The 27,485-nt window shown below is 43.9% G+C and overlaps 1 protein-coding gene and 1 long non-coding RNA gene across 3 annotated transcripts in view; one reads left to right on the top strand and one right to left on the bottom strand.

The window, feature by feature from the left end:
- LOC137652479 (uncharacterized) overlaps positions 1-25,820 on the bottom strand; it is a 35,278-nt gene extending 9,458 nt beyond the window's left edge. Inside the window, exon 1 of one of the 2 annotated variants that reach the window (XR_011046321.1) lies at positions 25,119-25,820. This is a non-coding gene — a long non-coding RNA (uncharacterized lncRNA). The remainder of the gene's footprint in view (positions 1-25,118) is intronic. The other variant, XR_011046322.1, reaches the window with a different exon arrangement.
- LOC137652477 (pre-mRNA-splicing regulator WTAP-like) overlaps positions 1-27,485 on the top strand; it is a 140,116-nt gene that overhangs the window by 53,045 nt on the left and 59,586 nt on the right. The gene's annotated exons all lie outside the window — the stretch shown is intronic.

Here is a 27,485-nt window from a genome sequence, read left to right as displayed (position 1 = left end):
TGGGTGTGATATAACAAACCGAACTCAGGTATGAACTGTAAGTGAGGCAGGTAAGAGAAAGAAGGTGGAAGATATCGGATTCAGGAATTAGTTAGGAAGGAATTTGTCCGGGGGATACCACGCTCCCTGCGGCTACAGTAGCGAGTTGAAGGGCCTCTAGGTGTTTAAGATAGTGCCGCTTGAACACCGAGGGGGATTTCCATCCGGTATATTTAGAGAGATCTGTAAAGTTCATGTGATGGAAAAAATTTATTGAGGTCGCTACCGCCCGAATGTCGTGGACGTGAGGAAAAGACTCTGGATTAGCCTGTTTAATGAAATACAAGATCTGTTGTCTGATCCCTTTCAAAGTTATAGTCCCTCCCCGCTCTCTGATGAACAAGGGTCCCGAGGTCTTATAGGAAGTCCTTGATAGAAAGGACTTTAGAGTGGTAACCGGGCATAGGGAGGGATCCTGAGGGAGAGGGATAATTTTCCAAGAAGACCTTGTCTAGGGAGAGGAGGACCTCTCCTGACGGAAGGAACTCAATGTGGCCTGGGTCTCTTGATAAGGCAGCTAATTCCGAAATCCTGGCGCCAGATGCTAAACTCACAAGAAAGAGAGTTTTTCTGAGTAGAGGGATATACTCACATAAATCGTTGACGGTTTCTGACGCTAGTTCAAGAACATCATTGAGAAACCAGGAAATCGAGCTAGGACGAGAAGATGGTCTCAGTCTGGCACAGGCTCTTGGGATCGAAGTTAGCAATGAATCTGTTAGATCTATATTAAAGCCGATTAGGAAAATCTTCTTCAAGGCAGACTTGATGGTAGTAATAGTGTTAGCTGCTAAGCCCGACTCAAACAAGGTTCTAAAAAAGGTTACTGTTAGGTTAGGTGTCATAAAGACAGTATTAGAATCCTTCAAAAACTTTGCTAGTTTTTTGACCGCTGAGTCATATTGACGAAGAGTGGAGTCTCTCTTGTCGGATTCTAAGAATAAAGTATTCTGGGGGTCTATGTTACCCCCTTTGTGTGCCGCAAACATCATGAAGTCCATAAAGTTAGGGTGTTCCGAATGTTTGAGGAAGCGAACACAGTGCACGTTTGTACTATCTGGGTCAAAGTCGGGTTGGGAATCTGGTGAGGGTGGAGATTCAGCTCCAGTAAAAGAGGAAACCAATTGCTCTTGGGCTAATTGGGGGCCACCAGGGCTACTTGACCTTTGAAGGTTTTAAGTTTCTCCAGCACCTTCATCAGTAGGTTCACCGGTGGGAAAAGGTAAATCCTTTCCCAGGTGTTCCAGTCGAGAGACATGGCATCCGTGGCGTAAGCCCGAGGGTCCAGGTTGGGGGCCACATAACATTTCAGTTTGTGGTTGGACTCCGTCGCGAAGAGATCTACCTGGAGATCCGGCACTTGGGAGCGGATCCATTGAAAGGATTTGCGATCTAGTGACCATTCTGACTCCAACGGTGTCGTCCTGGAGAGTGCGTCTGCCACAACGTTCCGAACTCCAGCCAGATGGACGGCTGATAGGTGCCATTGGTTTGAGGCCGCCAGGGAGAAGATTACTACCATCACATGATTGATGGGACCTGACTTGGAGCCCCCTCTGTTTAGACAACGGACTAGGACTTCGTTGTTGAGGACTATCCTCAGATGTTGTTTCTTGGCCGGGGAAAGACGTTTCAAAGTTAGTAAGACCGCCATGGCCTCCGGGACGTTTATGTGGAATTGTTGGAACATTGTGGACCAAAGGCCCTGAACCTTCCTGTGTTGGGAATAGCCTCCCCAACCTGATAGAGAGGCATCCGTGTGGATGACTATCCTTGGAGGGGGGTACTGCAACGGAACCGACTTTGATAGGCTCTTGACGGTTGTCCATGGGAGAAGCCTCTTCCGAAGTAGGTCCGGTGTCGAGGGTTGATGGAATTTGTTCGGTGGAGGAGGCCCTTCTATCCAACTCCACCCCAGGCCCTTGGAGATTATGCTGAAGGCCCAAGCGACTCCGGAACGCATTAAGTCTCCCTCCTACCTGAAGATCTTCAGTAGTTGGAGGTTTTACCGCCTCGGCCACCAGGTGACCCTTTTCCAAGGGAGAAATATCTCCCTTTGCCTCTGTTCTGAAAAGAACCTCTCGAACCGGGGCCCTTGCCTCGTTGGTGTCCTTGGGAGGAAACCCGGGACTCATAGACCGGGTTATAAACAGGAGAGGTAAACGAGTTCGAGGCCACTTGGCTTTCAGGGACGAGGACATACTTCTCTTGGGGCTGAGACTTGGAGGTAGAGGGCTGCATGCCCCGAGTGACCGGGACCGACTGGACTACTTGAAGAGGTTGGCGGAATTGAGTAGAGCTATAAGGGCGTAGCCTCTTCCTGCCCCGGGAGTGAATGCTCGATTGTTCGAACTTCCGTTTGGGAGTGAGGCCCCAACGGACCTTAAGGCTCTGGTTTACTCTGGCAGCTTCGCTCAATACCGAGTTGACCATGTCCTCCGGGAACAGGTCCGGACCCCAAGCACAGGCTTTAATGAGCTTATTCGGCTCATGGCGGATAGTAGCTTCAGATAAGACATGCCTACGGCAACGTCTTCTGGCCACCAAGAAGTCATAGCAATCTGCTAACAAAGATTGCAGGGTGGCTTTAGTCATAACCTTAAAGGCATGTTCCTCGTCATAGGTAAGAGAAAACATCTCCGCCATAGTCGAGACGTTGAGGCTCCGGCTAAACCTAGACCGGGACTCGAATGAGTCGGATTAAGGTTTCAGGTAGTCTTGGGAGGCGTTCGCCGAATTGCGTCGATGCACAGTCAGCGGATAGCTTACCATAAGTGAATGTCGATTGGGTGTTAAGCCAACATTCATTATCTGATGGGAGTAGAAGAGATGTAGGATCTGTCTCCCGGAGTTGTGGCAAAGGTTTATCTTCGGCCACTGCCTGAAGGGCTAATTCAACCATTTTGGTGACGCAAGGTGTGGGGGTCTGTTCGTCCACAAGAAACATGGTGTAAGTACTCTTGTGGGGGGTCAGCATGGTGTTTGTACAACCCCACTCGTTTAAGGTTCTAACCCCAAACAGACTGAGCCTGTTCCTTCGGAAAGATAACGGTCTCTTTAGGGACCTTATCTAGCCGGACAAGAGCCTCTTCCGTAAGCCGGGGAAAGGGAATTGAAGGCCGGGAGGGAAGAACTCAAAATCTTCAATGGGCCGGGTCCCAAAACTCTCAATGGTTAACATTCCGTCCGTGAAAGGACAGTGGAGCGCCATTTTCCACGGGTTGTTCTTCGTGAAAGGCGGGAGTTTTGAGGCGTCCGGGATGAGGAACTGCTGTTGTTGAGGCAGTCCTCCTTCCAGGGTGTCTAGTCTCCTGGTGACGGCAGAAAGCATAGAGCTAATCTGCTCTGAAACGACCCTCGTCTTCATATTGGTGAGAGCCACCGGGTCGAGGTTGGTCGTGGTAACTAAGGGGGATGACTGCACTCCCCGGTCCTGAGACATAGGGGCGGTGCTAGCCGAACCACTAGGGGCTCTGGGGAGGGGAGCCTTCTTGGGCTTGGATGATCTAGGTAGTGTAGGATTCTTACGAGTCCTCACTAAAGGTCTCTTCTGAGATTTGACCTTGGGAGGAACCGGGTGCGATCTCGCAGAGGATTCGCAGTTCCCTTCAAAACCTAAAAAGGAAGAATTATTAGAAGTTGAAGAAATAGAGGGGCTAAGAAGAGAGGCCTTAGCACCAGACCCACCTGCCTCACCTACCACCTTACCTGTTTCTGATTCGTCTAAAACCATGGGCTCTATGTCTAAGTTCAGAGCCGCAACATTGTCTTCAATGGGGTCCGGGTCGTCAGCGATGTCCGTATCCTGAACGAGATTGAGTTCCACAGTTTCTGCAATGTCGGCAATTATAGGGGCCGCGACTTCCTTAGGCACTGCTGCCGAAGATTTTGCGTTTGGGTAAATAAGATTACAATAATCTTCGGAGAGGACGTAGGGCTTCTTAGAAAAAACACGTTGGACTTAATAACAACAGGTGGTAGAAAGGAGTGTTGGGCAAGCGTGGGTAGAGTTAGTAGTACTGATCTGCGGGGAAGGGGAGGTTGAACCGCACCTCACTGTTGAGGGATTTCGAAGATGAGAAGTCTAAATGGCACGAGACCTCTGGTATTTCGCCCCAGTTTATACCGACACCATTAGGTGAGCGAGCTAGTTCAACCTAGCATTCCTATACATTTTTTCTCTGGTAATATTAGCAGTTATATTCCTTAGAAATGGTGCATTAGGAGCATTTCACTGGGTGGCACAGGATTGAGCCCAGAAATGATATTTTCATAATAAAATAAATTTTTGAACATACGTACCCACTGGTTATATAAAAATAGCTTTAGTCTCTGACGTCCAGCAGAAATTAAAAAAAAAAACCCGCGGCAATCGCAGATAGAGTGGCCAGGTGTACATTAGTGCCCTCACGCGAGATATACAGAACCATTCCATACTTCTCTAGATCTTCCATGCCCATAGGTCTAGAGGGGAGGGTGGGAATAAAGGTTATATAACCAGCGGGTAAGTATGTCCAAAAATTTATTTTATAATGCAAATATTTTTAAACATTAAACTTAACCGCTGGTTACATAAAAATACCTGATTGACACCCTTGGTGGAGGGTTAGAGACAGCTACATTGTTGGAATATTACTTAAGAGTTAATTAAAACAAGCTTAAAGGTTCGTACCTGTTAAGGAAGCTGACTTCAATGATTCTCTGCCTCATTATGTCTGCTATCCTTATGAGATCCAGAGATCCAGCGATCCACCCAGGGGGCTGAAAACCTCTAGGAGCTGTCAAACCGGTAAATAACCTCTATGCTGACAGGACCTCAACTAATACCCTTGTTCCAGGCACTCTCAAGGAACAAAATGATCACCTGTCTAAATCAAAGATTGCGGAAGATTGTCGACCAATCTCCACATACAACCATAAAAAAATATAAAAGTTCCAAGAGAAGAAAAAGGGTACTAGGGTTAGGGGAATGTAGTGGTAGATCCTTCACCCACTACTGCACTTGCTGCTACGAATGGTCTCAAAGTGTAGCAGTCTACATAAAGAGTCTGGACACGTTTCAAGTAATGAGAGGCGAACACAGATTTACTCCTCCAAAAAGTTGTGTCCATGATGCTTTGCAGAGAACGATTTTGTTTAAAAGCTACAGAAGTTGCCACAGCTTCAACTTCATGAGTCTTTACTTTCAGTATCTTAAAATCTGCCTCACCAGTGTGAGTGAGCCTCTCTAATTAAAAGTCTTATAAAAAATGATAGGGCGTTTTTAGACATAGGTAACGAAGGCTTCCTGACTGCGCACCAAAGAGCTTCTGAATTGCCTCTTAAATCTATAGTCCTGTCCAGATAGAACTTCAGTGCTCTAACAGGACACAGGACTTTCTCCAACTCTTCACCAATCATATCAGAGGTTAGCAATCTCGAAAGATTTAGGCCATGGATGAGAAGGACGTTCGTTTTTGGCCAGGAATCCAAGCTGCAAGGAGCATATGGCTTTGCCATTTCTGAAGCCAATATTCTTACTAAAAGCGTTTACTTCACTGACTCTCTTAGCTGTTGCCAGACTTACTAAGAAAAGTGTCTTCAAAGTCAGATCTTTAAAAGAAGCAGAGTGTAAAGGCTCGAGTCTGTCACTCATGAGGAATTTCAAAACATCTAAATTCTAGGCTGGTGATTCTTGTTGACGCCTCTTAGAAGTCTCAAAAGATCTGAGAAGATTTTGAGAAATCTAAATTCCTGTGCCTGAAGACAGCTGCCAGCATACTCCTGTACCCCTTGATGGTCGAGGAGGAAAAGTTGTGCTTTCTTCTAAGGTCTAAGAAGAAATCGGCAATTTGTGTTACAGAGGAACTGGATGAAGAAACTGATTTAGCTCTACACCATTCTCTAAAAACCTCCCACTTGGACTGATAAACCTTGATGGTAGAAGTCCTCCTTGCTCTAGCGATAGCCCTAGCTGCCTCCTTCGAAAATCCTCTAGCTCTTGCGAGTTTTTCAATAGTCTGAAGGCAGTCAGACGTAAAGCTTGGAGGTTTAGATCGTTTCTTCCCAAGTGAAGTTGTTTGAGAAGATCTATTCTCAATGGCAGGCTTCTTGAAACGTCCACCATCCATTCCAGTACCTCTGTGAACCACCCTCTTGATGGCCAGAAGGGAGCCACTAAAGTCAACCTGGTTCCCTTGTAAGACACGAACTTTTGTAACACCTTGTACAGCACTTTGAATGGTAGGAACGCGTACACATCCAGGTGAGACCTATCCATCAGAAACACGTCTATGTGTGTTGCTTCGAGGTCCGGAACTGGTGAGCAATATGTCTCCAGCCTTTTCGTTTTTGAGGTCGCGAACAGGTCTATGAACGGACGACACCAAATCTGCCAAAGTTTCTCGCATACATCCAGATGTAATGTCCACTCCGTGGGTAGAACTTGATTCCTCCTGCTAAGGCTGTCTGCCATCACGTTCTTCTTTCCCTGTATGAATCTTGTAAACAAGGTTACCTTTCTTTCTTTTGCCCACACGAGAAGAGTCCTTGCTATCTCGTAAAGTGACCTCGAGTGAGTCTCGCCTTGTTTGGCTATGTATGCCAATGCTGTAGTGTTGTCGGCATTGACTTGCACTACTTTGTTCAACATTAACCCCTCGAAACCTATGAGAGCCAACAGGACTGCCAACAGCTCCTTTTGATTGATGTGGAGGCTCTCCTGTTCCCTTGTCCACAGACCTGAGATCTCTGATTTTCCCAGTGTTGCTCCCCTCCCCGAGTCCGAGGCGTCGGAAAACAACACAAGGTCTGGGCTCTTTTGCTCCAACGAGAGACCTTCCTGAAGTCTGCTTAGGTTGTTCCACCACTAAAGCCACTTTCTTATCGGTTCCGTAAGGGGAATGCTTTTCGTGTCGAGGCTGTCCTCTTTGATCCAATGGAAATTGAGATGGAATTGAAGAGGCCGAAGGTTTAGTCTTCCCAGAGAAACAAACTGTTTTAGTGAAGAGAGGGTTCCTAGGAGATTCATCCACTCTCTTACTGAACAGACGTTTTTCTTTAGAAAAGCACAAAGTTTTAGGAGAGCTAGCCGTATCCTTGAAGGTGACGGAAAAGCCTGAAAAGCCAGACTCCGAATCTCCATCCCTAAAGAGAATCTTCTGGGATGGAATCAATTGGTACTTCTCTGAGTTCACAAGAAGGCCTAGCTCTTCTGACAGACTCAATGTCAGATGCAGATCCTCCAGACAGCGATTGAAAGAGGGAGCTCTTAGGACCCAATCGTCCAGGTACAAGGAGGCTCTGATGCCTTCTGACTGGAGCAAACGCGCTACATTCAACATGATCTTCGTGAAGATTAGAGGGACGGTGCTGAGGGCAAAACACAAGGCCCGAAACTGGAAGACCTTCCTGTACATGAACCTCAGATAACGCTTGAAACTTGGATGGATCGGGACATGAAAGTAAGCATCCTGGAGGTCTAACGAGACCATCCAGTCACCCTTTCTTACTGCTAAAAGCACAGTCTTCTAAGTCTCCATAGAGAACTTTGTCTTCTGAACGTAGTCGTTGAGGATACTTACGTCCAGGACTGGTCTCCATGCCCCGAGTTCTTGGGAACCAGGAATAAGCTGTTGTAAAACCCTGGTGATTTCAAGAGAGACATTTGAAGGTGCATAGCCTGCCTCTTCAACTCCTCCTTGTATCTGGGAGAGTGATCCACAGGGTCTAAAACTAACGGAGGTTTCATAATGAACGGGATCTTGTAACCCTCCTTTAAAACACGAACGGACCAAGGGTCCGCTCCCCTTCTCTCCCAGGCTTGCCAGAAGTTGTTTAGCCTGGCCCCCACTGCTGTCTGAAGGCGAAAGCAGTCAGACTCTGCTTCGGCCAGATCTAGAACCTCTCCTTCTAAACCTTCTCCCATCGGGTCTGAAGCTACCCCTACCGACGGACTTTCCACGAAATGGCTGTGAAACATGAGGAAAAGAAGTATCTTCCTTCGGTCTACGGCTGGTGAAGGAAGTTGGAAGAACCTTCCTTGCCGTCTTGGAGACTAAGTCCTGAGTTGCCTTCTGGGTCAAGGCGGCAGCAACCTCTCTTACTAGCTCCTAAGGGAACAGAGAAGGAGAAAGCAGTGCAAACGGCAATTCTGACCTCTGGAATGGAGTAGCCTCCATAGAAAGAAAAGAGCACATAGTTGCTCTTTTCTTAATGACCCCGGGTGTGAACAAGGCTGCTAACTCATTCGAGCCATCTCTAACTGCTTTATCCATACACGACATTACATGTATAAAGCTATCAGTGTCAGGATCCTTCAGTGCAGAAACTTTCTTTCCCAAGGCTCCCAGAGTACAATCGAGAAAGTTGAACACTTCGAATGCTATGTAGATACCTTTGAAGGAGTACAATTTAACCATAAAAGAAACACTTTCTGGTACAACTCAGGAACATAAATGGTGGTCTACCCTTAAATCTGCACTCTTTGGTGTAGATGCAACAGTTCCTCCTTTACTTAAACCAGATGGCTCAGTCACTCACTGTCCAAAGGAAAAGGCAACCCTTTTGGCTGATGTTTTTGACAGTAAACAGAGTAATGAAAAACTTGAACTTCCTCTTTCCTGTTTTCCTGAGGCTAAACTAACTAGTTTAGCTTTTCGATCTCGTGAGATTAAAGCTCTGTTGATGGACCTTGATGCTTATGGAGGTGTAGACCCAAATGGTATTTTTCCTTTGTTTTTTATAAAGACAGCAGATTTCTTAGCTCCAAAGTTATCTGTTATTTTGCGCAAGTTAGCAAGAAGAGGAGCTTTTAGCACTAGTTGGAGAATTGGTAATGTTACTCCTCTATGTAAATGTGTTTGTGGTAGCTCAAGTCCCACTGATTACCGCCCAATTTCCATAACTCCCATATTATCTAAAGTTTTTGAACGTCTTCTGGCAAAACGTCTTAATAGGTTTGCTGAAGGTAATCATCTACTCCCTAGTTTGCAATTTGGTTTTCGTAAAGGCCTTGGAGCATGTGATGCCCTTCTTACAATCTCCAATGCTGTACAGAAATCCCTTGATTGTGGTCGGGAAGTTCGTATGATTGGCCTTGATTTTAGTGCTGCCTTTGACCGTGTTAATCATGAGGCCCTTGTTTTCAAACTGAAACAGTTGGGAGTGGGTGGGTTGTTTCTTAGCATTATTATTAATTTTTTAAGTAATAGATCTCAAAGAGTTGTTGTTGATGGGCACCATAGTGATTATAGGAACGTGATATCCGGTGTTCCACAGGGTAGTGTTCTTGGCCCATTACTTTTCATACTATATACACATGACATGTGGTTTGGCCTAGAAAACAAACTTGTTGCATATGCTGATGATGCTACTCTCTTTGCATCAATTCCATCCCCTGAATGTAGATCTGGGGTTGGTGAATCCCTTAATAGAGATTTAGCTAGAATTAGTGCATGGTGCAAATTATGGGGTATGAAGTTGAATCCTAACAAAACTCAAAGTATGATTGTAAGTAGATCAAGGACGGTGGCTCCTCAACATCCGGATCTCAGTATTGATAATGTTTCTTTAAATATGTATGACTCTTTCAAAATTTTAGGTGTGATTCTCGACAGTAAATTTACTTTTGAGAAACATATAAGGTCTCTGTCTTCTTCAATTGCACAAAAAATAGGCTTATTGAGAAAGTCTTTCAAGATTTTCGGTGATCAATCTATTCTGAAGAAGTGTTTTAATTCTTTCATTCTACCTTGTTTTGAGTATTGTTCTCCTGTTTGGTCTTCAGCTGCTGATTCTCATCTTAATTTGTTGGACAGAAACTTACGATCTATTAAATTTCTTATTCCTGATCTAGATATTAATCTCTGGCACCGTCGTTTAATTAGTTCATTATGCATGTTGCATAAGATTTTTCATAACTCTGACCATCCTTTACATTCAGATCTCCCTGGACAATTCTATCCTGTGCGTAATACTAGGCAGGCAGTTAATTCTAATAGCCAGGCCTTCTCCATCACGAGGCTCAATACTACGCAGTACTCCAGAAGTTTTATTCCATCTGTTACCAAGTTGTGGAATGATCTTCCTAATCGGGTGGTTGAATCAGTAGAACTTCAAAAGTTCAAAGTTGGAGCAAATGCTTTTTTGTTGACCAGGCGGACATGAGTCTTTTTATAGTTTATTTATGACATATTTGTTTTTGATTCTGTTAATAGTTTATATATGACATGTCTGTTTTGACGTTGTTACTGTTTTTAGAATGCTTTATTGTTAATTTGTTCTCTTCATTTATTTATTTCCTTATTTCCTTTCCTCACTGGGCTATTTTTCCCTGTTGGAGCCCCTGGGCTTATAGCATCTTGCTTTTCCAACTAGGGTTGTAGCTTGGATAGTAATAATAATAATAATAATAAGAGATGATCAAACTCAGACATCGACCATAAGATCTTAGTCCTTCTCATGGCCAAACGACGAGAAGAGTCTACTAGGCTTGAGAAGTCGCCCTGAGCAGAGGCAGGAACTCCCAAACCGAGAACTTCTCCTGTCTCGTACCATACACTAGACTTGGAAGCTAATCTGGCCGGGGGAAAAGCAAATCCTGACTTGCTTAGGTCTTTTCTAGACTGCATCCAATCACCCATTAACTTTAATGCTCTCTTTGAAGAACGAGAGAGTACCATCTTAGTAAAAAGCGATGTTCTCTATGCTTTTCCTAAGGTAAACTCCGAAGGAGGTGAACGTGGGGCTACGAGAACAAAATGATCCGCAAATAACTCCATAAAGACCAACAATCTTTTTAAGGTCGACAGAGTGTTGAGGTGTCTTATTCTCTTCTTCCTCAGAAAAAATATCCAAGAGTTCATCCGGGGAAAAGTGATCATCCGGTTATTCCTCTGAAAGAACTCCAACCAATGTAGCAGTGTCTTGCAAAACAAGAGGAGACTCCTTGCGAGAGCGACCACTGTCCAATATAGCTGTAGAATTATCACGGGCAGTATCACCATGAATCAAAGCTCTACGTTCATAAAGCTGTCGCTTGCGAACATGAGAATCGGCACTGCGGTGCGCGCGATCAAGACGTTCGGCATGGCTGACGTCCACATGACGTTCGCTAATCTTGTGGTCGACGTCACGTCTGGCTGCATGTCGAACAACATCTGACTGACGTTGGACGTCACGGTTTGCTTGATGTTGACGTCACGTGTCTTTCGCTCGACGTCAGGTTTAGCTTGACGCTCGGCGTCACGCTTAGTTGCCTGGCGATCGTCGCCGCGCTTGGAAGGTTGACGCTCGACGTCACGCTTGGTAGCTTGACGTTTGATATCAAGAGAAGCAGGAACTCGATGAGATACAGAATACAGAAGCCTTATCACGCCGTTCAACGTTGTGTATTTGCTTGTTAGCCGCCTGTGCGACAGAAACGTCATCACGCGTGACAAGACTAGATGTCTTACGACACTTAGAGTTAAGAAGCGAAGAATCCCTGTGATTGGAATCTTGACGAACCACATTTTTGCTAACAGCAGGCTGATAAGACTGCATAAAGGATGAGAGCTGCTGTTGCATGCCTTGCAGCATAGTCCAATTAGGATCAACATGCGGTGACACAGGTGAAGAAACTTCGACCGCGAACTCGCCTTCCTCATTGCTTACGTAACACTCCAAGTTTTCAGAAGACGGATACCAGTCTGACGGAAGCGGCGGTGCATGTACCGTAACACCAGACTCAGGAACAAGATTCGTATCTGGCTGAACTAAACCTTTGTCAACCTCTGACATCCTATCAGGACGTTTTGCAGAACCTTCGACAGACGAACGAAAACACTCTGGACTATCCCAATGGCTACAGCCAGGCGCTTGCGGCGAAGGATCGCGACGCTGAGCCACTAAATCCGCTTTCCTCTTAAGAGGTCTTGAAGCATGACGCCAGCCCTTGCTGTGCGTAGCGTCATCCGAAGATGAAGATGACAAACTAACCTCACCTTTCCCATGGTGAAGGTGAGCGTCCTGCGATGCGACAACAGGTACGCTTGAGGGGACGTCTGCACGAGCGATAATGCCTCTCGTTCCCTTTCGCCAAACGACATTCCTTCTCCCATGGGTCGGGGAGCTTGGAAGAGGTCTAAGGCTAGGTGAACGACAGGCTCAAGCAACCCTCCACATCACTGAACACATTAATTGCACTTTTTACACTAACACTTTTTGACTGGTTCACGTCGGACATGAGCTGGTTTCTGTCCGCCGCGAGAGATTCTACCCTTACTCCAAGGGCTTGAATCGCGGTCATCATATCTTTAAGTGTAGGCTCAGATGAAACGGTAGCGGGATCTGAAACTACCACTACAGGGGAAGGATTAAGTTCAATGATACGGGAGCCAGCCACTCACTCTCAGACAATGAAATACATTCTTCACATCGATCTCCCAATTCACAAATTTTACCTCTACATTTAGAACAAATTGAATGGGGATCTACAGCGGCTTTAGGAAGCCGGGTCTTACACCCTTTCACACACTTCCTATATGAAGGAGAAGGGTCGGCCATATTGAAAAGTTAAACAGAGAGATAAAAAACCAAGCAAGGGTCCAAATAATCCAAGTAATCCAAATCAATAAGTATTCAAGAGAATCCGAAAGAAAAATCAAACAAGCGAAAGCCAATAACCAAAAAAAATGTACATCACCAAGATAACTGTCCAAAATCCAAGGTTGTTAGCGAGAGAATTCCAAACGATGTTGCCAGCAATGGCAGCAGAGAAGATCTGAAGAAGTATGGAATGGTTCTGTATATCTCGCGTGAGGGCGCTAGTGTACACCTGGCTACTCTATCTGCGATTGCCACGTTTTTTTTTTAATTTCTGCCAGATGGCAGAGACTAAAGCTATTTTTATATAACCAGCGGGTAAGTTTAATGTTTAAGAAAGGCTGATAGGAAAAAGCAACCCTACGCATAGATAGGTAAAGGTTCTAAACATAGAAGTCAATAAAAATTTTATTTTTATTAGTAAAATAAATTTTTGAATATACTTACCCGATAATCATGTAGCTGTCAACTCCGTTGCCCAACAGAATTCTATGGAGGGATACGCCAGCTATCACAATACTAGAAGGGGGTGTACTTACCAGCGCCACCTGTGGCCAGGTACTCAAGTACTTCTTGTTGACACCTCCTCAATTATTCCTCGGTCCCACTGGTTCTCTATGGGGAGGAAGGGAGGGTCAATTAAATCATGATTATCGGGTAAGTATATTCAAAAATTTATTTTACTAATAAAAATAACATTTTTCAATATTAAACTTACCCGATAATCATGTAGCTGATTCACACCCAGGGGGGTGGGTGAAAACCAGTGTACAAGATTAAAGGATAGCTAAGTATCCCATATTTCATATAACAGTTATCTCAAATAACAATGAAATAATAAGTACCTGGTAAGGAAGTCGAATTGAACCGTTACTCTGCCTCTTTTTTAAGTTCGTCTTCCTTACTGAGCGCAGCGTTCCTCTTGGAGGCTGAATCAACCCAAAGGTGCTAAAGTATATAGGGTTGCAACCCCTACTAAAGGACCTCTACAAAACCTCTAACCCAGGCGCTTCTCAAGAATGAATAGACCACCCGCCAAATCAAAAGGATGCGGAAGGCTTCTTAGCCTACCGTAACAACCATAAAAACAACAATAAAAGCATTCAAGAGAAAGGTTAAAAAAGGTTATGGGATTAAGGGAATGTAGTGGCTGAGCCCTCACCTACTACTGCACTCGCTGCTACGAATGGTCCCAGGGTGTAGCAGTTCTCGTAAAGAGACTGGACATCTTTAAGATAAAATGATGCAAACACTGACTTGCTCCTCCAATAGGTTGCATCCATTATGCTCTGCAGAGAACGGTTTTTATTAAAGGCCATCGAAGTAGCTACGGCTCTTACTTCGTGGGTCCTTACCTTCAGCAATGCAAGGTCTTCCTCCTTCAAGTGAGAATGGGCTTCTCTAATCAGAAGCCTTATATAATACGAAACCCCGTTCTTGGACATGGGCCTCGAAGGTTTCTTGATGGCACACCATAAGGCTTCTGACTGTCCTCGAATAGGTTTAGACCTCTTAAGATAATATTTGAGAGCTCTGACAGGGCAAAGAACTCTCTCTAGTTCGTTACCTACCATGTTGGAGAGGCTAGGTATTTCGAACGATCTAGGCCAAGGACGTGAAGGAAGTTCGTTCTTTGCTAGGAATCCGAGCTGAAAAGAACATGTTGCAGATTCGGTCGTGAAACCAATGTTCTTGCTGAAGGCATGAACCTCACTGACTCTCTTAGCTGTTGCAAGGCAGACGAGAAAAAGAGTCTTGAGGGTAAGGTCCTTGAAGGAAGCTGACTGGAGAGGTTCGAACCTAGCTGACATAAGGAACCTTAAGACTACGTCTAGGTTCCAGCCTGGAGTGGATAGACGGCGCTCTTTAGACGTCTCAAAAGACTTAAGAATGTCTTGAAGGTCCTTGTTGGAAGAAAGGTCCAAACCTCTGTGGCGGAGAACTGAAGCCAACATACTCCTATACCCTTTAATCGTAGGGGCTGAAAGGGATCTCTCATTCCTAAGATGTAGAAGGAAGTCAGCTATTTGGGTCACAGAGGTATTGGTAGAGGATATTGAATTGGCTCTACACCAGCTTCGGAAGACCTCCCACTTAGACTGGTAGACTCTACGAGTGGAAACCCTTCTCGCTCTGGCAATCGCACTGGCTGCCTCCTTCGAAAAGCCTCTAGCTCTAGCGAATCTTTCGACAGTCTGAAGGCAGTCAGCCGAAGAGCGTGGAGGTTTGGGTGCAACCTGTCTACGTGAGGTTGACGTAGAAGGTCCACTCTTAGAGGTAGAGTCCTGGGGATGTCGACTAGCCATTGAAGTACCTCTGTGAACCATTCTCTTGCAGGCCAAAGGGGAGCAACCAGCGTCAGCCGTGTCCCTTCGTGAGAGATGAATTTCTGCAGAACTTTGTTTATTATCTTGAACGGTGGGAATGCGTACAGGTCGAGATGGGACCAGTTCAGTAGAAAAGCATCCACATGAACTGCTGCAGGGTCTGGAACAGGGGAACAGTACAGCGGAAGTCTCTTAGTTATGGAGGTGGCAAACAGATCTATGGTAGGTTGACCTCACAAGGTCCAAAGTCTGTTGCACACACTCTTGTGGAGGGTCCATTCCGTGGGAATGACCTGATTCCTTCTGCTTAGGCGATCTGCTGAGACGTTCATATCGCCCTGAATGAACCTCGTGACCAGAGTGAGGTTTAGACCTCTTGACCAAATGAGGAGGTCCCTTGCGATCTCGTATAGGCTCCTCGAATGGGTCCCTCCTTGCTTGGAGATGTAAGCCAAGGCTGTGGTGTTGTCTGAGTTCACCTCCACCACTTTGCCTAGCAGGAGGGACTTGAAGTTCAACAGGGCTAAATGAACTGCTAGTAGCTCCTTGCAGTTTATGTGGAGTAATCCCTGTTCTTCGTTCCACGTTCCCGAGCATTCCCGTCCGTTCAAGGTCGCACCCCAGCCCGAGTCCGATGCATCTGAGAAGAGATGAAGATTGGGGGTCTGAATAGCCAACGATAGACCCTCCCTGAGAAGGAGGTTGTGCTTCCACCACAGGAGAGTGGTCTTCATCTCTTGGGTGATTGGGATAGAGACTGCTTCTAGAGTCGAACCCTTGTCCCAATGAGCTGCAAGATGGAATTGAAGAGGGCGGAGGTGGAGTCTCCCTAGCTCGACGAACAGGGCCAGGGATGAAAGGGTCCCTGTGAGACTCATCCACTGTCTCACCGAGCAACTGCTCCTCTTCAGCATGCTCATGATGCACTCTAGGGCTTGGCTTATCCTGGGGGCCGATGGAAAAGCCCGAAAAACCTGACTCCGAATCTCCATTCCCAGGTACACAATGGATTGGGAGGGAATGAGTTGAGACTTTTCTATGTTGACTAATAGACCCAGTTCTCTGATTAAGTCTAAAGTCCAATTGAGATTCTCCAGACAGCGACGACTCGTGGAGGCTCTCAACAGCCAGTCGTCTAAGTAGAGGGAGGCTCTGATGTCCGATAAGTGTAGGAATTTTGCTATATTCCTCATCAGATGAGTAAAGACCATAGGAGCTGTGCTTAGGCCAAAACACAGGGCTTGGAATTGGTAGACAACCTTTCCGAAAACGAATCTCAGGAAAGGTTGGGAGTCTGGATGAATAGGAACGTGAAAGTAGGCATCTTTCAAGTCCAACGAGACCATCCAGTCCTCCTGCCTGACCGCTGCTAAGACCGACTTCGTCGTCTCCATCGTGAACGTCTGCTTGGTGACATACGCGTTGAGCGCGCTGACGTCCAGCACCGGTCTCCAACCCCCTGTCTTCTTGGCCACAAGAAAGAGACGGTTGTAGAAGCCCGGGGATTGATGGTCCCGGACTATAACCACTGCCTTCTTCTGCACAAGTAGCGACACCTCCTGGTGCAATGCTAGCCTCTTGTCCTCTTCTTTGTAGTTGGGAGAGAGGTTGATGGGCGATGTGGTCAGAGGTGGTTTGAGGCAGAATGGAATCCTGTAACCGTTCCTCAGCCAACTGACAGACTGGGCGTCTGCACCTCTCTTCTCCCAGGCTCGCCAGAAGATCTTGAGTCTGGCTCCTACTGCTGTCTGGAGATGCGGAGAGTCAGTTTTTTCCTTTAGATGTCCTGGAGCCTTTCCTGGACCTGCTCCTGTAAGAGTCTGGACGGGAGCTTCCTCGGCTGGGTGCTCTACCACGAAAGGGCGGTATGAACCTCGTAGCAGGGGTATCAACCACTGGGGAGCGATAAGTCTTGGGGACTGAGGTAGCAACCTTAGACTTACGAGCCGATGAGGCTACAAGATCGTGAGTGTCCTTTTGTATCAGGGCAGCAGACAAGTCCTTAACCAGCTCTTCGGGGAAGAGGAACTTCGAGAGCGGAGCAAAAAGAAGTTGTGACCTTTGGCAAGGTGTAATGCTGGAGGAAAGGAAGGTACACAGCTGTTCCCTTTTCTTCAAAACCCCTGATACAAACAACGACGCAAGCTCACCAGATCCATCCCTAATGGCCTTATCCATGCAGGACATTAATAGCATGGCAGAATCCTTGTCCGCAGGAGAGGTCTTCTTGCTGAGGGCCCCCAGGCACCAGTCAAGAAAGTTGAACATCTCAAATGCTCTAAACAGTCCTTTCAGTAAGTGATCCAGGTCTGAGAAGGTCCAGCAAACCTTAGAACGCCTCATTGCAGTTCTCCGAGGCGAGTCTACCAGACTTGAGAAGTCAGCCTGGGCAGAGGCAGGTACTCCCAAGCCTGGTGCTTCTCCTGTGGCATACCAAACGCTCGCTTTCGAGGTGAGCTTAGTCGGCGGGAACATGAAAGACGTTTTGCCAAGGTGTTGCTTAGTCTGCAGCCATTCCCCTAAGATCCTTAATGCTCTCTTAGAGGACCTTGCTAGGACTAGCTTAGTATAGGAGGACTTAGCTTGTTGTACGCCCAGCGAAAACTCAGATGGTGGAGAGCGGGGAATAGCAGAGACAAAGTGGTCTGGGTAAACCTCCCTAAGCAGAGCCAAGACCTTACGAAAGTCAATAGACTGTGGAGAAGGCTTGGATTCATCCACGTCTGACGAGGGATCCAGGTGTGCCTCCTCATCATCAGACGCCTCATCATCAGAGTGTAGCGGAGAAATTGGACCAGAATGCTGAACAGCAGAGTCAGAACGAGTAGGAACAAAATTAGTGGTTTCCTCTTCAAGTAACTGTTGAGGGAGAACCTGAGGCTCAGACTGCAAAGGCTGAATAACAGACAAAGCAGAAGGAAGGCGCATGGGTGGAGGAGGCTGACTCCTAGCATGAGAGGTTGAACCCAAGGGTTGCGCTTGCTGAGCGGTTGGTGGAAGCGGAGAAGCAAGTTCCTGTTCCTGTGGTGTGAGCGGAGCGTGATGAGGTTGAGGCTGCGCAGAACAAGGTAAATGTCTCGCAAGCTGAGGCTCCTGAGGCGCAAGGCCAAGGTGTAGTGGAGCTTGCCTTGTGGATGGTTGAGCTCGCTGCAGCGAGAGCTGAGGAGACTGACTCATGCACGGGAGAGGTTGTTGTACCTCAGCCGAGAGTTGTACCACTGGTGGAGCAGCAAGGGGAGGCGGAGGAAGAGAGGTATAATCCTCCTGATCCCATAGCAAAGGTTGCCTTAAAGAAGGCGGAGGCTGAACACCACTGGGAACAGCAAACTCAGACTGTGGCTCAACATCGTACGCCTGGCAGGTGGTACTGCGATCTGGCGGAGCAAGCGCAGGCGGAGCGAGCGTAGGCGGAGCGAACGCAGGCGGAGGGAGTGTAGGCGGAGGCGGAGGCGCAACACTCTCAGCCCGACACTCACGCATCAAGTCCGAAAGCTGTGCTTGCATGGACTGTAGAAGAGTCCACTTAGGGTCCGCAGAAACTACAGTAGGCTGAGGTAAAGCCTTAACAGTCGAGTTCTGTTGTGGCAGAACCTTACTCCTCTTGGGCGGAGTGCAGTCGACAGATGACTGCGGCGAGTCAGAGCTGAGCCAATGACTGCAACCTGGCTGAGCACTCGCGGACTGGACTCTGCGTTTAAGCGGTCTCGAGACCTGAGACCAACGTTTCTTCCCTGACAGTTGATCAGCGGACGAGCGGAAGACGGGCTCAATCGTCTGCAGGTGGGAGTGACGGTCTTTGGAAGACACGCCCGCAACCACCGAGGATACTTCTGTGCGCCTAACAAGGCCTGCCGAACCCTTATGCCCTTCGACATTGCTTCTCCCCTGGGCTTGGGAGCTTGCAAGAGGTCCCGGACTGGGAGGACGACTGGCTCGCACAGAAGTATCCTCACGCACCACACTGGCACTGACACTAGCACTTGGCACTGCACTGACACTAGCACTCGTCACAGCACTGGCACTAATTCCACCCACTGCACTCTTGACCTTAAGTTCCTTAACTTCGGCCATCAGAGACTTATGGTCACTTACCACTGACTCTACTTTATCGCCTAAGGCCTGAATAGCACGCAAAACAACAGACATATCAGGCGGAGGGCAAACAGTAGGTTCGGGGGTAGCCACTACAGGGGTAGGAAAAGGTGGGGGATCATGAGGTGAGGAAAAAAGTGAAGAGTGAGAAGAACTCCTCCTAACTCTACCTCTCTCTAACTTAGTTGAATATTTTAAAAGACGGACAAATTCCAGTTCCGAAAGTCCGGCGCATTCCTCACATCGATTTTCTAACTGACAGGGTCTGTCCCTACAGTCAGAACAAGCGGTGTGAGGATCTACCGAGGCCTTCGGAATACGCCTATTGCAAGACCTACATCGTCTATGGGAGGGAGCTTGCGAAATGTCAGACATCTTGAATCCAAAGAGTTAGCCAAAGGGGTTTCCAAAATCAAGCAAAAAATCATTAACCGTATATCAGGACTATATAAAAGCTATCTAGCTAATATAAGAAGGTTTCCAGTAAAGCGACAGCCGAAATCTGAGAGAATACTTCACCAATTAGCCGTGAACAAACTCGAAGATCATAAGCATATCCCAGAACGTCTTGCCGGAAGCACGACAGAGGAATAATTGAGGAGGTGTCAACAAGAAGTACTTGAGTACCTGGCCACAGGTGGCGCTGGTAAGTACACCCCCTTCTAGTATTGTGATAGCTGGCGTATCCCTCCATAGAATTCTGTCGGGCAACGGAGTTGACAGCTACATGATTATCGGGTAAGTTTAATATTGAAAATGTCATGTTCCCCGTCAAACAGCTCTCAAGTTGTGCAAACCAGATGGAAAAAAAAAAATCTGTTCTAACCTGTCCTGATCCACTCAGAGCAGTATAGTGCAACTGCTGCATTTTCCCAAAGTGGCACTTAAGCAATGAATGGGTTACTGCCCAAATTCCTTCAGCCATATCATATCACATCTTTTCCTACTTCCACCTTCGTAGCGTCAACAGATCATCTTCACTCTCCAACACTATTTTCTCCTCCTGTGGGGACTTTTTGTAAATTTTAAATGCACCATCTAATACTAGATTTCCAGTACCTTTCATAATATTAGTTGTCTTGTCAGTGATGAAGTAATAATGTAGGTATACTCAATTTTTTCTATCATTGTGCAATTAGCCTCTCAGTTTCCCTATAGCCTCAAGCTTGAGCTATTTTTTTTTTTTTTAGATTTTTTAGTTTGTGCTTGCTCTATGCTTCCCTCTCCTAGCACTTACTTTCTAAGTCAGGGTCAGTGGAGCAAGTTTGTTCATACCATAAACCGAACCATCAACAGGGACGTAAATTAATTCAAAGGTGCATCAACACACCTGTAAGGGGTTACCTGGGATATACAGGCACTCGAGAAATGTGTGGGTTATACAGTAAAATAACAGGATAGAGCAGAAGGTTGCCTTGGTTGTTATATGAAAAATTGGATTGTGCCTCCCTTATCTGGCACTGACAACAAGATCTAGTTGATATACAGTACAGTACTGGTTTTTGGGGGACTAAACTAAAGATGGCTGCCGATAGGTCTTTGTATCTGCAAAGCCTTGTGGAATTCAAGGACTTAATATTGGCTCTTCCTTTTCAAACTTTAATAATGTCTAATTAATGTTTGGCGAGTCCTGGAAGACATTATCTGGTTGAAATTTTCCAACAATTGTGCAGGTTTATTACTATTTTGCACATGAAATTTTTTAAGATGTTTCATGTAAAGCTGCCAGAACTTATGTTAAAAGTTTAAAGGAAGATTCACTTCCGTTAGTTTCTTTTGTTGTGATAACCACAAGAATTTTTTTTTAAATACTTTACTGTATGTAAATAATGATAGGAAACATGTGCCCAGGAATTATTGTTATGGTTTGGGAGTTTAAAAAATGGTCATCCATATACTTGAATATAAAGTAAAATCCCAAGTTCTTTATACTGTGGTAGAGTAATTTGTATTTTTTTTCTAGCTATAAATATACAAACCCTAATCCTTTAAGAGAAGTATGTTTTCAGCAATGCCAGATATGGCTGTTTAAACTTTTAACGAAGTGACAGCGGTAAATGCCGTGTGCCAAGGAAACCCCGCCCATACGATAGACCACTGACCTCCACTTTGACCTTCAGACTAGGACTTGCAGGGTGTTTGAGGCAGGAAGTGTAACTTATTGGTCTCAGGTTTATATAGTTAGGAGAAATACAAATTACCTTTAAAATTTGAGATTTGTTCCCGCACTCACACAAAGCCTAGTCCTTTAATAGGAGACATATCCTTAGGAGGGAGGGAGTTCCTTACCAAGAGGCTGGTTTACTTTCTAGAGAAATGTCAAAGTACTTTTATCCTGTAAAGCAGCAAAAATGACAGCTCCTGTCAACCTCCTAAAGCCCTGGGAATGAAGATACAGTAGATGTTAGACTAGGTCACTACCAGGACTGGTAGACAGTCAAGGATAAAGCCACAAATGTGGAGGATATGATGTCAGAATGTACGGTCATTTTGAGAAGTGGATTTGCATACATTTGTCCATCCTCCTCCTCATCTAGGAGGATGGGAGGAGATAGTTCTAAACAAGCACTACTTATCGAGAAAAGTTGCTGGATCATATGGCTTCCCTGCATCAGCATCAAAATCCAGCAAATAACATGAGTGACTGCTTCACCACAAGGAAGGTGAAGAACGATGAGGTAGAGAGGCCAGTCCATCCTCCTTTTCATTGTAGTGTTATGTTTTAACCGCTATCTTAGATGAGATATCTCTTGTGCCGTGAGGAGGATGGTTTGCTCCACGATCTGATGAGCAACTATCAATGAGCCAAGGATGCAGCTATTGAGGGACTAGAGGGCATACTTCCGTGGGTAATAGGCAAGAGAAGATTGTAGTGTATGACGATACCAGACTCTTGTTTTCAAGACATGCGCCCCGACAGGTTCTCTCTGAAAGCTAGGAAATTCTAATATATCTGACTTTGTGTGCTTGAATCCAGGAAGTCCCTCTTGTCTCATCTCTTGAAGGAACAGTACAGTACATCTACCGGGTAATTGTTACAAGAGGTTAAAAAATAGCAGAGTTCTAGGATCTTCTCTCTTATTCCTTCTGTTGCTGTAATAATAGTCCCAGTGTCCTCCCCTGATGGAAGCAAAGTCATCCTGGTTCCTGCTAGCCACTTTTGAAGGGAGGAAATGAAAGAGGACTTGACATTGCAAGTAGCTGGGTTCTGAGATCCTAAACAGGCACTCCGGAACCTAGGTGATGGAGATCTTCTATCCCAGAATATACCTGTGACAAAGATATACAGTTTCTTACCCATTTAGAAGGGCTTATGATAGTAGAGGGCAGTTTTGAGGGTAGAAGCCTTATCTGCCACATGTCACATGTGTGAATGCAAAAGCTACCTCTGAACTTGCTAGACGTTCTATGCTGCTATAAGCTTCTCAAGTCTACACGACTCTCATGAAGTCTAACATAGGTCTTATACAAAAACTTTGTACAAGGGCTGTGCAATATCCATCCCCAGGGAGTTTGAGGAGTTTTTCCAGCAACAGAAGATAGAAAACAGCTGATTCAGATACCATTGGCGTGTTACATTTTGGGAACAATTGAGATCATGCTGAACCTCAACGTTGTCAATCAATTCCTGAATACAGTAATTGGTGAAATGGAAAAATAGACGAAAGGCGTATACGTTCAGAATTCTTAATGACGTTTGAAAACATAGGAGCAGTGATGCAATGTAAATTTTGTGAGCGCAGCAAATCATGGTCGAGCAAAAATCATACGAAGTTAAAAAAAATATATCTCTGAAATACTGGCCCACAGGGCTTGTGAGCACAACCCAACATGTACCACCTGCCAATACATGGGAGTAGTGATGCAACGTTAATTCTGTGAGTGTAGCAAGCCACGGCGGAGCAAAAACTATCAGAAGAACGTAAGTGAATCATAATTATGAGACTTTAATTTTCAGCTACTTACATGAACCATATACAGTACAGTGTTTTTCCAACTGGTTATCTTGTGTTTATCTTGCATTTCTGACCATTATTATTGTTGCAAATCACTCAATTTTGGCATTTCTCCACCCAAAAAACACCAATATCCCACCGGTCTCTCCCATAATTGTCTTTATATAAGGGGGTCAAAAACTCATAAACAGGTGGTTTGTCGGTCAACTTTTATATTAAAACTATCTTCCACGGCTTGAAAACGTAAGCGTTTTCCATGTTTTCGATAATGATTTTTGGTGGAAAGTTTTTAGTTAAGTTGAATCAACTACTGAGTAATACTTATGAAACTCAGTCAAAACACTGGAGGTTTCATTTTCCAGAACTTCCAATCTCAAGAAACATGACTTTCTATTCCATTTACTAAGGAGTTGTTCGTGTAATGTTCATTGTACTGTACTACAAATACCTTCATAATTAATAGAGCTAATGATTTAATGGTTTTTGCTCTACTGTATGCTTGCTTCGCTCACGATTAAACATTATCTCATTGCTCATACGTTCTGGCCAATGGAACATGTTTCCTTATCAACGTTAGCCCATTGATCTAATATTTCTGTGTCACCAATTATTAAAACTTAGGTATTATTGTACTGTATTACAGGGTAATGTAACCTACGGGAAAAACTACTTTTTTCTATAGAAGAAGGTCAGTTCTCTTCGAAAATGACACTCGTTCCTGTCGCAAATGAATAGTTTCGGAAATATATATATGTTAACATAACATTGCTAATGTTAGCGAAGAGAGCCAGTGGCAGAACAAGAATCATTATGTTTAGCGTTGCTAATGTTAGCGTAGCATTACTAATGTTAGGGTGCGCAGCTCAAAATTACCGCTTGCCAGTACATACGAGCTTGATGTTTTTGTTTTCTGGCACACGAGCCCATGGCGGAACAAGAGCCCTTATATCTAAACATTTTAACAGAAAATATATGTTTTCCAGTAATAAATAACATAATTCAACCGGTTTTCATTTTCATTTCAACTTCAACAACAACAACCAGTTCGGCTACTTGAAGTTAGTCGAACTGGTTGTTCTGTTTGTTTGCGGTTGAAATAAAGGTCAAATTCGGTTGAATCATGTTATTTACTACAGGAAAACATATATTTTATGTATTAAAAGATAATCTGTAATACAGTAAAACTCTACCAAAACTTAGATTTGATTACTTGCGTTATTATTACCCAACAATTCATGGTTATGGGTTTCAACACAATTGCTAGAAATTATCGAAATATGCTAATTAAAGTTGTTTGGGGAAAATTGTGGAAATATAAACTAAAATAATTTTCCCCCTATAATCATGGTCAGAAATATATAAAACACAAGATAGGCAGTAAGAAAAATGTATGGTTATTTATTTTGGCTGGAAATTAAAGTATATAATTACCCGGTATGTTAAGAATATAAAATGCAACTTACAACAAAAATCAATTTGCGACGCATCATAACAACAAATCTCGTTTGTAAATCGAGAACCTCCTGTAGTACATTTGTTTTTTACGTTTCCCCCACCTAACCTGATTGAAATCCCCTTCTCCTTACTTGAAATGGGGAGAGGGGGACAATTCTGTGACCTGTTCTTAATTCACAAAGTGGTGTTCCAAAACTGAATACATCCTAGGCTATGTCCACTGCTTGCACCAAATCTTGCAATACAAGGAATCACAGGAGCTTTACAAAGTTTCGATGCAAAATTTAACATATGAAAAATTGGTCAGATATGACAACCGAGATTTTTAGGTACACAGAGGAATTTTTATTTTATACAATTTTTCAATAAAGTAGGGTGGAAATAGTATGCAATAGGTGCCCTGTCCACAAAGCTACATACTAACCCCACAACCTAACTAGGAAACTAAAACTCCATTTGGGTCATAAGGACCAGTGCTAGGGCCAAGGACATTCAGCAATTAAACATAACTGAAAAAATAATCCTGTGGATGCACTACTAAAGAAAAGACATAAATAGACCTTAGAATAGGCTGGACTGCAAGATAAAAGGGAAAGGAAGTAGTAACAGAGGTACAGAAAATTAAAATATAAGTCCTTATCAACTGTAGGATCTGGAGAATAATAAATTCAACAAGGTTACTAACCTGAAGTAGGGTCAAACCAAAATGGGGCGGTCTCCCTATTGGGGAAAGTGACAAAGCCCAACATGAATTGTCGATTTGTCAAGGCGTGTCCAAATTGAGTCTGGGGAGTCAGTACATTGACAGCTGTAGCATTACCCTGTCCGGAAACCCATTGTACAACTTATTAATGATCACAAAGCCACTTACGACGTATTTCTTTGAGGTACTTCCTACTGTAACACTATGTCTAGGGGCCATTGTCAACAGAACTAAACCAAGCCTGAAAAAATGGTAAGTTGGCAACTTTAAAAACCATGTTTTTGGTCTGACAAAACAGTTTAATTGGTAAACATTTAAATATCTAAAATATATAATAAACAAGAAAATATTCTTCTCAGATTACTTATCGTCGTTATAAATATAAAATGAAACATGATGAAAATCAATCCATTTAGTTAAAACAATATGACGTAACTTTAACTCCTCCGTAAACGTTAGCTAGAGCGTTTGAACAATTTGTCTCACGAAAAGCTGTCTTTTTGGCCAACAGCAACACATAAGTCAGAGGAACCCTCTCACCTTATGCATTCTAGCGGGAAATATCTGGCTTCTCATTGGCTGAATCTATCTCAGCTCTGATTGGTGGTTGTATATGACGTCATACAATCGTATTTTTATGAATGGATTAACTGGGTAGTGCAAAAAAATCTATATTTATTACAGCTAAGTTATTGCTAAAAAATATATTTTTTCATTAAAATGAACTTATAATAATTATAAAATTTATAATAAAGAGACAACAAAACGTGTTAAAGATTATAAATTAAATAAATACGTCATATTGGAAGAAATAGCTAACTGAGTTTTGGCTACGATGATTAATGTGCGTGCGTACGTCTGTTGAACTGTGGCGGGCTAAGGTAACTACCAATCACAGTTGAGGAAGCTATAGCCAATCAGAGGACGGGAATATCCCGCCCAGCACTTGGAGAGCGCATTCTACAAACTTATGAGATGCTGTTGGAAAACATGTCCACATTTTTAATATAGATTTCGATTTCGTTCCTTCATTGCGATTGAAATTATTCTTTATTCCTTCCATAATAAATTATTTAGTACATTTTCCGTTATTTTATTTATTCAATTTGTAGTACCCTTAGGTTTGTAATTAATTACTGTATTATAAATGTAATTAAAGCTAAAATCAATCCCATCCTACATCCTTCATAAGATTAACCGACCGTGATTACTTAAAGAAATACAATGTCTGTAATTGCTATCTAACATTTAAAATATAATTTGAGGAATAAAAAAATGAATGAACATTTAAATGAAATTTTTGCGTGAATTTGACCGGTTCGTCAATAGCAGCCCATAAGTAAGAGGAACCCTCTTTCCATATGTTGTTTTAGCGGGAAATCTCTGTCGTCCCATTGGCTGATTTGTCCTCGCTGTGATTGGTGATAGTATATGACGTCATACAATCTTATATTTTATGGTGAAATAGCTATTCTTGTTACAGATAAATTACAGCTTTAAAAAATACAAATTTTATGGAAATTAACTAAATATAGTTTTTAATTTTGTAATAAATAAGTAATGAATCTTATTAAAAGGTAAAGATAAAATAAATGCTTTATATTCGAAGGAATGCTCGATACTATTTTGGCTACGATGTCAGGTGTGCGTGTGTTTGTTCGTTAAGCTATAGTAAGCGAAGGCTACCACCAATCACAGCTGAGGAAGATATAGCCAATCAGAGGACTGGAATATGACGTCATGAGAGAGTTCTGGCGATTTATGAGTTGCTGTTGAGAAAAACAGCCCAAATTTCCATGAATTGTTTTTTAAACGCTCCAACTATGTGGGGTTAGATCTGCAGATTTGTTTGTTTTTAAAGAAATTAGATATATTTTCTTTAACTATATATAGATAGTCGCTTATAAGATGTTCTAATAATATATTTTATCAGAGGGATAGATTCTAATGACCAAATAATTGTTTTTATTAAGAAAAAATACGTCTCTGTGACGTCATATGGAGAAGGATGAATTTTACTTGCTGAATGACTGATTAATCTATTTGCTGGATTGTATGATAATCGATATTAAAATAAATACTATCATTCTCTCAAGTTTATATAGTCAAGGAACAACAGTATATGACTGTAATTCGTATTTTGTTACATTGCAAGTATAATGTAAATTATTCGAAGGAATAATAGGGTTTTACTTACGATATTATGTGTGAAGCTATAGTAAACAAAGGCAACAGCCAATCACAGCTGAGGAAGTTATAGCCAATCAGAGGACTGGCATGTCAGGCCACGAGGGAGTTCCAATGACGTATGCTTTGTTGTTTGTAAAACTAACCCGAATTTTGAGGAAA

Source organism: Palaemon carinicauda, chromosome 13 (assembly GCF_036898095.1).
Source record: "Palaemon carinicauda isolate YSFRI2023 chromosome 13, ASM3689809v2, whole genome shotgun sequence".
In the NCBI taxonomy this organism is placed as follows: domain Eukaryota; kingdom Metazoa; phylum Arthropoda; class Malacostraca; order Decapoda; family Palaemonidae; genus Palaemon; species Palaemon carinicauda.
This window is presented reverse-complemented; position numbering and strand designations above follow the sequence as displayed.